Source organism: Vulpes vulpes, chromosome 14, assembly GCF_048418805.1.
Source record: "Vulpes vulpes isolate BD-2025 chromosome 14, VulVul3, whole genome shotgun sequence".
NCBI lineage: Eukaryota > Metazoa > Chordata > Mammalia > Carnivora > Canidae > Vulpes > Vulpes vulpes.
Genome location: NC_132793.1, coordinates 92,245,754 through 92,261,077, shown reverse-complemented (window position 1 = coordinate 92,261,077; position 15,324 = coordinate 92,245,754). Strand labels below are relative to the sequence as shown.

At 38.3% G+C, this 15,324-nt stretch overlaps 1 long non-coding RNA gene across 10 annotated transcripts in view; it reads right to left on the bottom strand.

Moving 5' to 3' along the window:
• Window positions 1-15,324, bottom strand: part of LOC112922138 (uncharacterized) — a 113,653-nt gene that overhangs the window by 90,906 nt on the left and 7,423 nt on the right. For 9 of the 10 annotated variants that reach the window (XR_011997087.1, XR_003235390.2, XR_011997090.1 and 6 more), the window contains one exon: window positions 2,933-3,023. This is a non-coding gene — a long non-coding RNA (uncharacterized lncRNA). Of the gene's footprint in view, window positions 1-43; window positions 162-2,932; window positions 3,024-15,324 lie in introns of all 10 variants that reach the window. The other variant, XR_011997085.1, reaches the window with a different exon arrangement.

Below are 15,324 nucleotides of genomic sequence, written 5' to 3'. Positions count from 1 at the left end.
GCTAGGCACTTAAATCAAGACCTAGCCTGATGCTAGCACTTACGTTTTGCTGTTAATGGAAAGGTAGGGAAATGCAGAAACTTCCATGCCATGGATGACGTTTAAAGCATCTAATTCTTTGAGCACATATCTTTGAATGAGTCTGCCCAATGCTGGGGAATCTGCAAAAGTTTAAACAATGTGAAGATCTGACTAAGGAACACTAGCATTCTTTGGTTAAGCTCCCTTTCATGCTAAAAATACAGTGTCCCCTCTCAGCTTAGTACAAGCAAATTAAGTGGAATCCTTTCTTTTCTTTTCTTTTTTTTTTAATTGAGACTGGACTTAAGTGTGGGATTCTCCTGCCCTTCCATGCTAAACGGAGACAACAGATTAGCATCAAGAAAGACACAGGTGACACTGATGAGCATTCACAGAAAAAAATGAGCAGCAAAATAACCCCTATGATGATGGTTTGAGGTTGAATATATGACCTCTTTCCATAGTCAATATCTTTATCATAATAATGAAAATCTGTTAGCATTAGGAAACCATAGCATGGATTATACTGCCTGCTTGCACCACTGTCCAGAACACTATGGAAACTCATTTGTCCATTTACCAAAAGACGAGGGAGACAGACTCTGTAAGCTACCAAAAAGCCAAATCAAAATGCAATTTGGGCAGCCCATGTGGCTCAGCAGTTTAGCGCTGCCTTCAGCCCAGGGCGTGATCCTAGAGACCCAGGATGGAGTCCCATGTCGGGCTCCCTGCATGGAGCCTGCTTCTCCCTCTGCCTGTGTCTCTGTCTCTCTCTCTATCTCTCTCTCTTTCTGTCTCTCATGGATAAATAAATAGAATCTTTTTTAAAAATCCAATTTAATGGAGATAAACATGAAACATTCTTAAATGGAATAAATCCCCTGTACAAGCCCTAGATGTCTGAGATCTGACTCCACGGCTGAAATTTGACTCCCCCTAATTCAGGGCTATGTTTAAAGCCAGTCACATGATGTGGTGGACAGAGCTGATCAAGAGATTTCTCAGTATTTTATTTGTTGCTGGACATTTCTTAAGAAAATCTGGCAAACCATGGCCAACCAAAAAAAAAAAAACCCTCTGAGTCCCAGTCCCGTGGGGAACTGGAGAATTTTCCCAATAAAACAAAATGGTGGTTTTGAGGTGGTGGGGAGAGCAAAAGTTATGTTCAAGTGTTTGAAAATCTGTCGTATGATAGAGGGATGAGGTTGAGTTGAGTTTCTTCTGAGGACAGCATCCAACCCAATAAAAAGATGTTCCAGAGACACAGATTTTTGTTCCCATAGAAGGAGCAAAAATTTCTTAAAACAAAGCTCCCAACAGTAGTAACCTTGGAGAGAGTGAGCGAGCCCTGACTTCCCATCTCTCTAGGTGGCTAGCCCTCTCCAAACTGGCAGCCTTCACCCAGACCTTCACACCTTTGTGCTGCCTGCCTTAAATTTACAACTCTTATAAACTACTAAATCGGTGTCAGCCTGGTCATCTGCCTATCTCCAGACCTCTGGCCTCAGTGAAAAGTTGGACCAGTGTTCCCCAAGCTCCCTTCTAATGAAAAGACACCATGACTTCTCAATTCCATTATGGAACCTTGAATTCTGAAATATTTTTAAAACCAGTTACCCCTGTTTTATAGATGAAGAAATATCACAGGATGGAGTAACTGATGGAATCAGGGGCAGATAAAATCTTTCCCTTTCATACCTAGATTCCTGCTCACACTCAAGTAACTATTTCTACACAACCAACCTTAGCATTGTTCCAGAGCAACTTAGTCCTAACCTTATTCTAGAAAATTGGTCTGGTCCCCAGTGGCCACTAGATCATTTAGCTGAGAGCTTACTATCATTTCTAAGTTAATTTGTGAGTTAATTGTATATGTCAGGAAGCTCTGACACTGCAGAAAATGATAAATTATTGGGATAAACCAGGGTCAGAAAAATCCCTGTTGGTTGTTGATCAGTTTTTCTCAGAAAAAAATGTGTTGACACTAGAGGGAACTAGAAGTGGCATCAAATATGAGTTGTCTCAAAAGACAACCTCCTTTAAGTGGACACTGGATTATTGAGTCAGAAAAATGCTTTGAACATCAAGATTCCCATAATACTCCACAATCACCACCTCAATCATGTTTTCATCTAAATGACTACCCAATGTATAGAACTTTAAAAAGAAGACCTCTATCCTTGCCTGTGGATATTTCCAATTTGATGGTCTAAATGTGGTATTAGAATGGTTAGATCATAAATCTCTGAACACATACGGATTCCGCCTATCAGTAAAATAATGGCTTGTCTTTTCCACCTCTGTGTTGGGCAGGCCTGTGCCTCACGTGTCTCCTCCTTGCTGTTTGACCTTTGTGATTCCTTTCCCTTGACAAGGTCAGGCCCTTAACATCAGGATCATGTTAAAAGAAAGACAAAAATTTTCAAGGAAACTTCTGGAATTATCAGGGTTATGCCAAGTGGGGACTGGTCCTCCTTTGTAAAGGGAGGAAACTACATCTCAAGCCCAAGTGATTCAAATCCCTAGCAGCCTCTGAGTTTGGGACCAAATGGTGCTTTTTTTTTTTTTTTTTTTTTTTTTTTTTTTGCCCACAGTGGCTATACTGGCCACCATCTACATCTGACCACACTCAAAGGCGGGGTTCTCCTGGTATAACTTCATGATCTACCATTTGTTACTGATTAATCCACAGTATATTGGAAAATGGAGCGAAACTGGAGTGCTATGGTTAACTAATCAAAAGATGTCAAGGAGCCTTTATTTTGTAACTGGTTTTACAAAAATGATTTTGGAGGAGGAGCAAACTGAAAAGCCATCTCCTGACACATCGTATTCATAGTCAGACCCTACCCCAAGTTAGAAAAGAACCCATTGCTTTCATTGCAGGGATTGCATGTGTTAAATGTCTTACCTGGAAGACAACATTCAGTTCCTCATCCACTGAGGCTTTAGGGCAGACAGCAATAGGGCTTTTCTATCTGCTTTTCTCTACACTCAGACACCTAGGTCAAAAGAGAAGTCAAGTTAGGCTGCAATTTCTGTAATTTACAATCCCCAGCCTGTGGGCCAGAGCCAAAGGGCTCTTGGCTACAAAGTGTAAACAGAACATTGTTGCCTCTTAATCTGGGTAATTGGTCCCAAATGCTGTTGCCACTTTTCAGATCAGATGCTTTACGTACTTTTTAAAGAAACTGGAACTTTTTTCCTTTGGCAGGAAAAAGTTTGGAGTGTAACCGTATTTTCATCAACACTAAGACTCCTATAAACAGCCAGGTGATTTCATTTGGGGGACTGTAAACACAGGAGGCTTGGGGCCTGCTTCGGAGAGATCCATTCTGTTTTTGAATGTTCATTCATCTATCATTTGCTCCCACACCCGAGCCGACATCCGGGTGTTTACCTAACATGCTCAGCTTCTGCAAGAGCTGAGCAGACAGGGCCACCTCTTAGAGGATGCCAGCCAGATTTCAGAAGCTGAGCTATGTCTCATTCTGGCATAATGTGTTCTTATCGGTACGTTCCTTGAGGGTAACGCACCATAATGAATTTGGCCGAAAACCAGTTGTTTTATGACATCATTTTCTGGGCAAAGTCCTAGGGATGCTGTATAAGAGAAGCCAGTGTGGTGTTCTGGGAGGAGTCTGGGCTTGGGAACGCTCAAGGGAACTACAGGCTGTGTGACCCCAGGCGGGCAACATAATCTCCCTGAGCCTCAGTTTCCATATCTATAAAGTGCAGACGATAATAGATACCTTGCAAAATCAGCGTGGGGATTAAATGAGAATATGAATATAAAGATTATGGAGCATTCCACGTTATTATGATTATAGATTATAAATACAATATATATCCACATTATATATTATGTAAAGCAGTTTTTAAACCATATTTTTTTCAGCCTATCTTTAAGTCAACATACACGTGGCAGGGAACAAAATCCTGTGAAATCTCTTCAGTAGTCCAAGAGAATATAGCTTTCATTCTGGATCTGGCAAGACATTGACAAAAACCCGAGTTCCCTTAGGCCTTCACTTCTCTAAATACTTCTGGAATCCTGTTGAGTTCTACATTAACTAATGCTTCTCCAAGTTTTACTTATTCAGTTTTTTTTTTTCATCTTTTCTCCCCAATCTCTCACTGGGTCATTCTACTTTTTTTCTTTAATTTCCACTCCAAGGGTGGGTGGCTCAGGCAGTTGAGTGTCAGACTGTTGGTTTTGGCTCAGATCTTGATCTCAGGATCGTGGGATTGAGCCCCAGGTCAGGCTCCACACTCAGCACAGAGTCTGCTTAAGATTCTCTCTGTCCCTCTTCCTCTCTGCCTCCCCCCACCCTCCACACACTCTCTCTCAAATAAATAAATGAATCTTTTTTTTTTTTTAACTCCATTGCACTATTTCTATCTGTTAGCACTAGGGTATCCTACATATGTTGTATTCCAAGTGGAAGCTCAGCAAAGACTTCTGGGAGGTTTGTGATGTCAACTCCCTTCCTACTTCTGGGAAATAGAGAATGAGCTTTCTCTACTTGGGCTTTTCCCATTAAATTAACTACTGTTCTCAGTAGTTTAAAAAAATGGAAAATATCTCTCCCATTCATAGTCTGTAGCAGTTTATTTTCCAAACAACATTGTGATTGCACTTCCTCCACAGGGTCAGTATGGCATTGTGCTGGAGTGCCAAGATTCCAGAACCAGACATTCTGGGGTTCAAATCCCCTTCAGAGAAGTGTAACCTTGGGCAGAGCAAGTTATGTAACTTCCCTGTGCCTACTCTTTCTTATCAGCAAAATAGAGATAATAGTGTTTGTCTGGTACTACTATGGTAAACCAAGTAGAATCACTCCATGTAAGGTGCCTGATTATAGTAAGCACTTGAGAAATGTTGGTTAACAGTATTTTGTCAGGATTCTCCTTTTTAAAGAATCCCTTTTTTAAAATCCTATGTATATTTTACTGTCAATTCATCTTTCCACATACATCATTGAAAATTTGATTCATATACAGTTCTTTCCTACTTCTGACCTTTACAGGAAATATGGGGAGGGGGGACAAAACAGCAACTCCAAAAACATCTTCTGGTTCTCTTTCCCTGGCCCATCATCTATTCATTATTAGCTAAAGTGGGATGAAAGTTTCAGTAAGAAGCCGTAACACAACTGCAGTTTACCTAAAGTTAGTGAGTCTGGGTTAGGTTTAGAAAAACCTGGTTTGAATTTTAGGTGAACCTCCTTTCTACTCTCAAATGCCAGAAAAGGATTTATAGTTTCAGGTGGATAGCAAATGAAATTTGGTAAGTTCATCTGAGTTTTACTTTGGGTTTGTCATTTCAATGAACTCCAATTTCATGAAGCCTTAATCCTTATATTTATGGTTTTCCTGCCATATTCACCTCAGTTGACAAAATTTTTTTAAAAAATTAAATAAAAATGGAGACATAGTGTTCGGTATTTGAGCAAATAGCAATATTATGCAATGTATCCATTTCTTTGTCTTAATAATAAAAAAATTATGGGGAAAATATATTTGGGGTAATGTGCTTTAAGGAGTCAAGCTATTTTTGCAAATATCTGTCTTTATTTCATACTATGTTTATTAACCATGAAATTCCAAACTGACCAGATGATAATTACAAAGTTATCTATTTCTGTCAACATTTCAAGATCTGCACTGCATCATCTTTTATCACTGGCTCAGTTGAACTGTGACTTTAAAATCAAATTTGTATAATTCAAGCTTCCTTCATTTTTGCATTTCATCCCCCAGAAGTCAGAAATCCAGACTTTAAACTAGCTAATTTCCTTAAATTATATGCTAGAGGTTTGAAGAGATTTAAGGATAGATCTTTTATGTCAAAATGATAGGTTCACAGTTTGTGATTGATGATCTTGTACTTAAATGATATATGCCCATTAGATAAAGGGGCCTTCTGGGATGAGAAAATTAGGCAAAAGTGAGCTTAGAGAAATTTCTAAATCCTACATTTGCAGAGATAGGGACAACATGATTCCAGTTTCTTTTTTATTATAAGATGAAATAATCTTAAATAACTTACATATGGAGATTAATATATCAATGCACCCTAAAAAGATTATTTGCCTAAAAGTGCATTTTTCACCGTAACAGTTAAGTGGAAGCTTTCTAGTTACATTACTTTGAATATCTCCCTCTTAATTTATCTAAACAAAGTTATTCTGGGATTAATTATTTCTTCCTTAGGAAATGTGCATTAGATAAAATTCCCCCAAATACTACTAATACCTTTTCATAAATTGACCACATTTTACAGTATTCTAAAAATTAAAACCTAAAAACAGAAAATGTCATGTTTTTTTTTTTCCTTTCTTCTAATCTGTAGTCCCCAAATGACTGTTCATAAAAATAAACTTTACAGCATCTTTGAGAATCCCAAAGAACCCCGGTCAAGATTTTTTTGGCTAGAAAAGAAAGCAGTTTTGATATTCAAAAATTTGGCCTCCCTTAGTCAATCCCCAAAAGGGGAAAAAATCAGCTAATCTTAGAAAGATGGTAAATTTAAGTGATTCTCTAATCCAAGTTAGTTCCTCAATCATGTTTTGAAATACGATCAAACAATCAAGACTGGGAAAAGTCATAGAAAGTTTCAAAAATAACTCAAAATAGAAAAATTGTGCATTTCTTTAAGAGGCTTTTCTGTTTCTAAATTGGAGGATGAATAGCCTCTTACTGGAAAATAGCAAAGTTTATGCTGGCATGCCCACTTCATGGTAACAACAACAACAAAAAAGATCCACTAACATATTCTATTACTGGACCATTTAAAACAGTATTAAACACCAGATTTTTTAAAAATCCGATTTTTGTTGGTCAAGTATTCCAGGTGTCATGCTAGACAGCAAAGCCAGCTAGACACGGACACGGACACGTCCATCCACAGGCTCTAACACTCGTACAATAAACAACTCGGTAGGCACGCACACTCGCACACGCATGCGCACACACACACGTACAGACACGAAACCTGACCAGCCTTTGCTTTGAGTCCCTGATAACTCTGGCCCTGGAAAGAATTTTAATCTACATGGTTTGAAAATAGGGGTCTTTTAAATATGCTGCAAACAATTTGTGATGGTCATCTCTAAAATGCTGCTCCATTATCCTTTTCCATTTGGAATGAATGAGGCTAATTAATTTCAGGCCATACTTGATGAGGTCAGCACCATACGAGGGGTGCGTGCTAGACATTGCTAATCTCTTTCAGCTGAGAGTGATGAATTAAAGATGAAGCATGCCTTTGCAGGCCTAATTTAGAATGTATATCAAAAAACCTACAGCAAATAATACTATACCCTACAACAAAGGAAAACTTGTTCTCTGAGGCTCCCTGAGTTGTGTTGATTTTAAAGACATTTTCAGTCTTTGGAATTCCAGCTGTGGATGGCTGAACCATATCAAGAAAATCAAGCCATCTCTCACACATGGCCATGTGGACAAAAAGTGGGATTAAAGGAAAGAAAGAAGGAAAACAAAAACAAAATACAACAATCAGGTTTGATCCCCTGTGTATTAAAATTCCACCTACACATTACGATTTTTTTTTTTTTCAGAGCTACCCCAGACACAAAGATCCCGAATTAGCAATACCTGTATTCAAGCAGTGACCACCCAGCTCTGCTGGGACATTTCAAAGCAACATGCTAAATGAGGCAGCCTGTTGTTTTTAAAGCAGATATCCTAATGAGGCTTATTAGGTTTTTCCATGTCTCTATTTTGAAAGCCAATAGAGATTGACCAGGTAGATAATGTGATACCTTTTATTAAGCCAAGAAAGAAATTGTAATACAGATGCCTCCGGGCCAAAATGTTCTTATGAAAGTTAATGCTAAGCCAACTTCCCAGTTAGTGCAAAAGGGAGGTACTCAGTGACCTAAACTCTAAAGAGAAGAAATTAGTCATGATTTCTCAAAGATAAGTACCACGAATCCCTAAGCGTGGCAAGGAAGGTGGCACAGCCCTGACACTAGAACATATCCCTTGCAAAAATTATTTCAGCAAACCTCGCAAGAGAAATCCTGATGATTATCCTAACGATTTCGGAATCTCCAACTGGTGGCCACAACAGCTCCTGACTCTGTATCCCGGTAGCCCTCATTAGAACAAAGCTGCTTCGAATTAGGTCCAATCTACATGCTGAATCAATCTTTCATCCCTTTGATTGCTTCTGAAAATATTTATATTTCTTAATAATGCACATTTTGTCTTGCAACTTCTGATGAAACCCAGACAGGGGGTCCCAAAGCAGGCAAATGTATGTGGAAGGGTGATTTGGGACAGGAAAAGGAAGATAAGAAACACAGGTTTTTCCCATTGGGGAGCCATTAGAGAATATAAATCTAGCAAGTTTGGTTATGTAAGCATCAGAGGAGGGTTGTAATAAATATAGGTTGGAATATTATAGTGACCTAACGGAGACTACAGCATATTCTTATTCTCGTGTGGTTCTTCATTGCAGTTTCGACTATTTGTCTAGTTAACTTAATAGATTTTATGAAAGATCATGGTGGGAGGGATGCCTGGGTGGCTCAGCGGTTTGGCGCCTGCCTTCGGCCCAGGGCATGATCCTTGAGTCCCAGGATCGAGTCCCACATCGGGCTCCCTGCATGGAGCCTGCTTCTGCCTCTGTCTCTGTCTCTCATGAATAAATAAATAAAATCTTTTAAAAAAGAAAAAAGATTATGGTGGGAGAAATCCAGGGAGATCTCATAGTGCAACCATTAATACCCCACATGACCCCTCTTATCAAAAAATAGAGTAATAGCTATAATGGAGATGTGACTAGATGATCTAAAGTATGTTTTTGTTGAATAAGAAGCATAGCATTGGAAGGATGTATTTTTGGGGGCATGGGGCAAGGGCAGTGGGAGTGGATTCCTGGTTTACGAGGCTGAGAGAAAAGGAGCTTACTTTCTCCCTGTCACCAATCAGCTGGGTGACATTACCTAAGTCACCTAACTGCTCCAGACCTCAGGTAATTTTCTTCTTCTATCTGGGACAGTTTTACTTGTAAGTTTTAAATCATATGGTTTTTGAAAGAATGACCATTGTCTTAAATATTCACTGCCCTCTGGAAGCAGAGAGGAAGAAAGCAAAGACCTCGTCTGACGCTGTGTCTCCAGTCTGAGAGATGGAAGCCACATCTTCTCAAAGTGCCCAACATGTCACTCGTCCCCACTCACCTCTTCAGACATGGCTGCCATTTCTGTTCCTCATTTCAATCCCCTAAGGCATCATGAAAGAAGAAAGCACTCCAAACCAACGCCCATAGTTTCATTCCTCCAATCACCCCACGTTAGAGATGAGGAACATAAAAATCAAAGATGTTGACATCACACAGTAACTGGCAAAGCTGGAATTTAAACCCAGGTCTCCTTGTTTCTAAACCAGGGTCTATTCTGCTCTGACACACTGCCTCAGAGTCTGAGGGATTTTTAGATTCCAAAAATAAGTGGGATTTCTTGTGACCACTCCATACGATTGAAGACTCCTTACAATTAGAAACAGGAGCTCAGGGGAGGGCAGTGGCTTTGAAAGTAGACTTCCTGGACTTGAATAATTTGTCCTCAACTTAGCAATGCAAGTTTTGGGTGTTTGGGTGAGTCCCTAAACTCTGTAAGACTCTGGGTTGTTTTATTTTTTTCTCTTGGATAATGGAAGTAGTAACTGTATCTACTTTTGATAGAGATCAAAATGAATATCTTATATATGAATGTATTGAGATTAGATGAAACGGCCTATATGTTTCCCATAATTGTGGTCTATAGCAAATGTCAGTCTGCTATTAGCCTGTCGTCGTCTTCTTCTTCTTCTTCTTCTTCTTCTTCTTCTTCTTCTTCATTTACACAATGACTAGCAATAGAGACCCTGAAAGGAACCTAGGAAAGATAGTTATGGATTCTGGCTGTGCTCCTATTGGCTCTATGGCCTCAGTTAACTCTCAGAGCCTCAGTTTACTCATCAGCAAAATGGGAATTCAAAATATCTGCCTGGGATGAATTGCAGTAAAAATCAAATGAGTTATGCATGCAAGATAATTTTTAAACAAGTAGAACCTGATAAAACCCCAAGGGCTCATAGTTTTATTAAAACATTATTCTTCCTAGGTTGGAAACCCTCCGTATGCCTGGAGTTGGTTAGCAGATAATAAAAGAGATAATGCCACTGTTTTGTTTCCCAAATAAGTCACCTTAAACGTAAAACACCATTAAATCATAAAAGAATAAATTCATTTCCTCAATTATCACCATTATCCCCTTAATCCTATTCTACTGTTCTCTACCTAAACTTGTGGTTCGCTCATAATTTTATCTTACCAGAGGATTAGATAACAAGTAGCTCACAGGGACGGCGTTTAGAAGAGGAAAACGGCAAACCCCCTCTCCTCTTTGCCTTCCAAGTAAGGGAGAGAAATGTCTCAAAGCAAAGAAAATGCGTTTTATGAAAGATTAAATGCAGGCTTCCAAGAAGCAGCCTTCATACCCTCGTTAAAATACTATCAAACTTTGCTATTGACCAGCCAGCTGTCTGTTGCATGTGAACTTAAAAATATATTCATTATGGAGATATAATTTTGCTCAAGCTAAAGAAGCATCATGGGTTCGGGAATTGTTTTCTGAGTGGGATTATTAAAGGGTTTGGGGCCTAAAGGTGTATGTCTATTTTAAAAAGAAATTTTCTGATTGCAGATAACTTCTCAATTTGATTTAGTGTCGAACGATAGTGATGGGGTTGATAAGTGAGCGTTCATCGGTAATTCATCTTGTGCTGGTAGAAATTTACAGCAAAGCAGTGCTTTCCCAACAGTGACAAGCCCTATTAATCTTCTTCAGACACATTTCAATAGGTGTCCCCATCTGTGGCCAACATCTAAACACTCTGGCATCACCGGCGACTTGAAGACACCTTCATTTCAAGTTACACTACTGAAAATGTGATACTAGATTGTACTCTGTTTTTTAACCTAATTCTCTCTCTTCATTCAATTAGCCTTTCTTGCCTGGATTTTCTGCTCATGTGTAACATCATTTCCCAGGGAGAGCTCTCAAAGATTTGGTTTCTTAGAGATGCACAATCTCCTTCAAGGTTAACAACCAACAACTTTTTTACAAATTAAAATTGCATAGATTCCAGTTCTGACAGTCACTGGCCTCTGATTGCATATGTCCTTAGAAAGTAGAACCTGCTCAAAGAAAGACCGCCTATGCATTTGAGAGGGCTTAGCCAAAGGGGAAGTCTATAAAATCCATTCGTGTTCATATTTGGAATTCAAATATCCTGAACTATGATGTTTAATTTCAGTGCAGGAGGATGCTGAGGATGCTGAGGCAATTAAGAAAAGGGGGTGATGGAAATGCAGTCCCGCGTTCAAATAGCCACATTTACTCAGCAGACTCAGTTCATAGGATAAAACCCCTCTCCTGGTCCTTTGCTTCTGCTGGGGGACCTCTGGTTAGAGAAAGAAATACAATAATCACTTTAGGGATAGATTATTTCACCTAAATTGCCTTTATTCTACAGGCAACTTTCACTATCTGGCTGCAAGGCTAGTCCAGGCAAAAAAAAAAAAAGTGCAGGGAGTATTTGATTTTGGATTGCACTTAAGTGCTTTTTTTTTTGCGCCATTTTCAACTTCATAATGGGTTTGGTCTTGCAAAGAAATAGGATTTGAACAGCATTTTTCTTGTGCACTTTAGAAGCCTTTCAAATGAGAAAACTCCCTGACACATTCTTACTTGAGAAAGGTTAGATATACCTGTATAATGAATGGGATTATTCTTAACTTCATTGAACTTTTTTGTCCATATGTGATCTGAAATACATATCTGTTACTAGTGTGTGTGTGTGAGTGTGAGTATGATAAAGATATGCATTCTCAAAAAAGTCTGCCTCCCTCCCTCCCTCAAATGTTTCTTCCCAATGATCATTTGAGTTTGTTACAGATCTCAATAACCTTATTGTAGGTGGCAAGTTTAAATGTGCCATATTAATAACTTGTTATCCAAGACAAATTAAGTCCTTATGTGTCAAAAGCACCCGGCACTGGATTATCTACAAGACAAGTATTTATTGAATAAATGTTCAGTCCAATTTCATTTTAATGTGACTGACTGTATGTTTCAGCCTCTTAGGCAGAGATAAAAACCCTTAGACCTATAACTGTGTTGCAACATTACACCTAACTTGTCTATTTCTATTATTGTCTCCTAACTTAGAATATGGAAAGAAGGCTTTTTTTTTTTTTTTTTTTTTTTTTTTTTTTTTTTGTGGTTGTTGTTCTGAAGAGCAGGGAGAGAGATAGAAAAATGGCTGGCATTCAGCCTAAAGAGAAATCATTGAAACAAATTAATCCTATGCCGTTTAAATTGACATGGTAATCCATCATCAGAGAAGGCAAACTCTGAAAGCAATCTAGAATCTGCCCTGCTCTTTCACTGGCCCTGAAGGCACAAAGACAGATAGTAAAAGAGTTGGGGGGGGGGGGGTGGCAGGATCATAAAAGTTAGGAATGACTTCAAAAATAATAAAATTGATTATATCAGCTCCCACTGTCCAGCCCCTGAAAACCTCCTTTGGAAAGGAGAGGTTAACTTTCAACAGTTGCTTTCAAAGTTTGCTTCTAAGTGGTAGGTCATCCACCGTGGAGCTCCGACACTGTGCCTCCTTCTCCAGGCTGCCAGGCTGCTGACTAGTGTAACCGCTGCCTGCCGCGTTTAAAAAGTAGACCGAAGCTCTCTGGCAGGACCCACAGTTACACAGAGACTTTCCCTACAGTGGTAAGGGGCTTCTTAGGTGGGGTCTAGGATTGGGGTTTTGGTTTTGTGTTCTGTTGTTGTTGTTTTGGGCGGGGGGGGGGGGGGGGTGTTGGGGGGATGGGGAGGAGTGGCAGGGAATCTTTTTCTTTTTTTTTTTCTCCTATAATCATCTTGTTTTGCACTCTAATGAAAACGCATGTTATTGTAATTTTTAAAAGTATAACTTTCCTAACAGCTTTAAAAACTGAGGCAAGCCACAATGCCCTGGTTCTTATTTGTGTCTTTTATCTTGGAGGCTGATTTTTCAAATCTTCCTTTACTTCAAAAAGCCTGTGATGCTATGTTGTTAAAGTTTGTTTAAAATTCATAAATTCTTTATAAAACCAAAGTGTCACATGCTGGTTGATAGTTAAGATGAAAAAAACCCTAAGAGCTCCATTGTAAAAACAGTGTGCCTGTATTTTCAACACACAGAATCCTGTTGTTGGGGTTTTGTTTCCTCTTTAGTGTATTTATTTAATGTTTTTATTTTTGTTTTTATTTTTTGGGGGGACGCAGGAGGGTTTCAGAGCCTCACCTCCTCATTATTGCCTAGATATATAAACTTGAACACAGAAATAAATATTATTTTTAATAATGCATTAGACTATAAAAGCAAAACAATTTGAAAATTCTTTTTTTAATCTCAAAATCTACTCTGTTAACAATAGACAGTGTGTGAAGACAAAAACCCAGATACCTTAGTGCCAAAGGCAAGAAGGCAGAAGGACAGGAATATAAACCATACCCCACAGCTGCCCTATTTAAATTTATCTAGGATAGAGTTTCTTCTAGTTTATTAAGAAAACTTTATATGTTCCTGAAACTTCAAAGTAAACATCACATCTCTTTCCTATGATCAGAATTTTTATTTACTGGTTTTTAAAAGAGGGTGAATAATTCTTGCATATTGACTAACGCTTTTTAAAGCACAAAAGACAAATTAAATGCATTTCCAGGGTAAATAGGAAGAGAGTTAAAGGCTCTTATATAAAATATTCATCCACAGCCACGTCAGTAACAATGTTAAGAGTTATTAGCAAAGAAGAGTAGGTTTAGATATTTGTAAGTGTGTTTGTTTTAAATAGAATGCCTCTGATTTTGTTTTGTATTTAGAAACAATGTAGGTTTTAGCAAGTATATGGTTTTAAAAGCCATTAAATTAACCAATATCATATGAAAAGAATCAATGAGTGAATAAGCATTAAGTCTTGGAGACTGAAAAATAATACTCTTTTAACCCCCACCCCTCCACCCCTTCACCTCCCTTACATCTGACCATGCTGGCTTCCTTCTAATTGCATGGTAATATGGCAATAAAGTATATGCAAAATGAAAATCTGCATTATAACTTTTAGAGTCAATAAATAAGCGATTAACATACATTCTGCACAGAAACAGAGTTGCCCAATTTTTTACTTCCCCCTGAAATATGATATGATGTGGCCCTGTCAAGAAATACCCAATGTGACATTTTTCACTGAAGCCAATATCCCCTTCTTTTTATGTTTTCACTTTTGCTTTAAACTGTTTTAAGTGATATCATCTAAATCAATTTACCTCAGTCAAGCACTTCGTAATCTCTTCGATAAGGCTGATTAATTTATTATAAATTGTAATGGACAGATGGGAAAAGTACCTGTCTCCATCCAATATTCAAAATAAAAGGACCAGTGTACTTTTCATTTAAATATTATACTTTGTAAACTCTCAAGATGAAACTTCCTATGGTCATGGAGTTGAATATCATGTTAAATATCCTCCTCTTAATTTTGAACAGAAGTCCTTTATTTTTAATGTGTACCTTCAACGTTTCAAGAAATCACCCTCTCAAGGGGAGAAATGCAGTTGGTAATTAATTAATTAATTATGTTTTCTAAATTCACACATAATGTTTTCCTATTATGGCAGTGTGTCTTTGTTCATCTACTTCTTTAATTATATGCTTTATGTTGAAACTTTTCTTTCAGCCTTCTAAAAACCAATAGAATGAAAATTAGTCCTTAACTTATTTTTCTTCTTCCAAAATTCACCTTGAGTTTTGTGGCTAAAGGAAATTAAATCAGATAAATCCCCCCCTCCTTTGTTGTTCTGTTTGTATTTTATTTAAGTACACTGATGCAGCTAATCAACAATATTAATTTATCTGGATACCTGCCTTACTAACACTTTCACATTTAAGTGACTGGCACTTGATACCATTTGATTAATGCCTTTTTTGACATACCAAAAATGAACTGTCATTTTAAAGATTTCATTATCAGACTCTTGCGAAAAGGGGGAGGAAATGTAGAATTAGATGATCTTTCCTCACTCTGTCCACTTCTAAATAAGAACCAATGTCCCCATGGCTTTAGATGTCTTTAGAACTTTCTCATCAGGAATCTCCTTGCACTGTAACATTAAAAGCACGTATAACCCACATGAGACTTGGTTACAGGGGCAGCAAACCTATCTGTATCTAGAACCCACTCTCTTT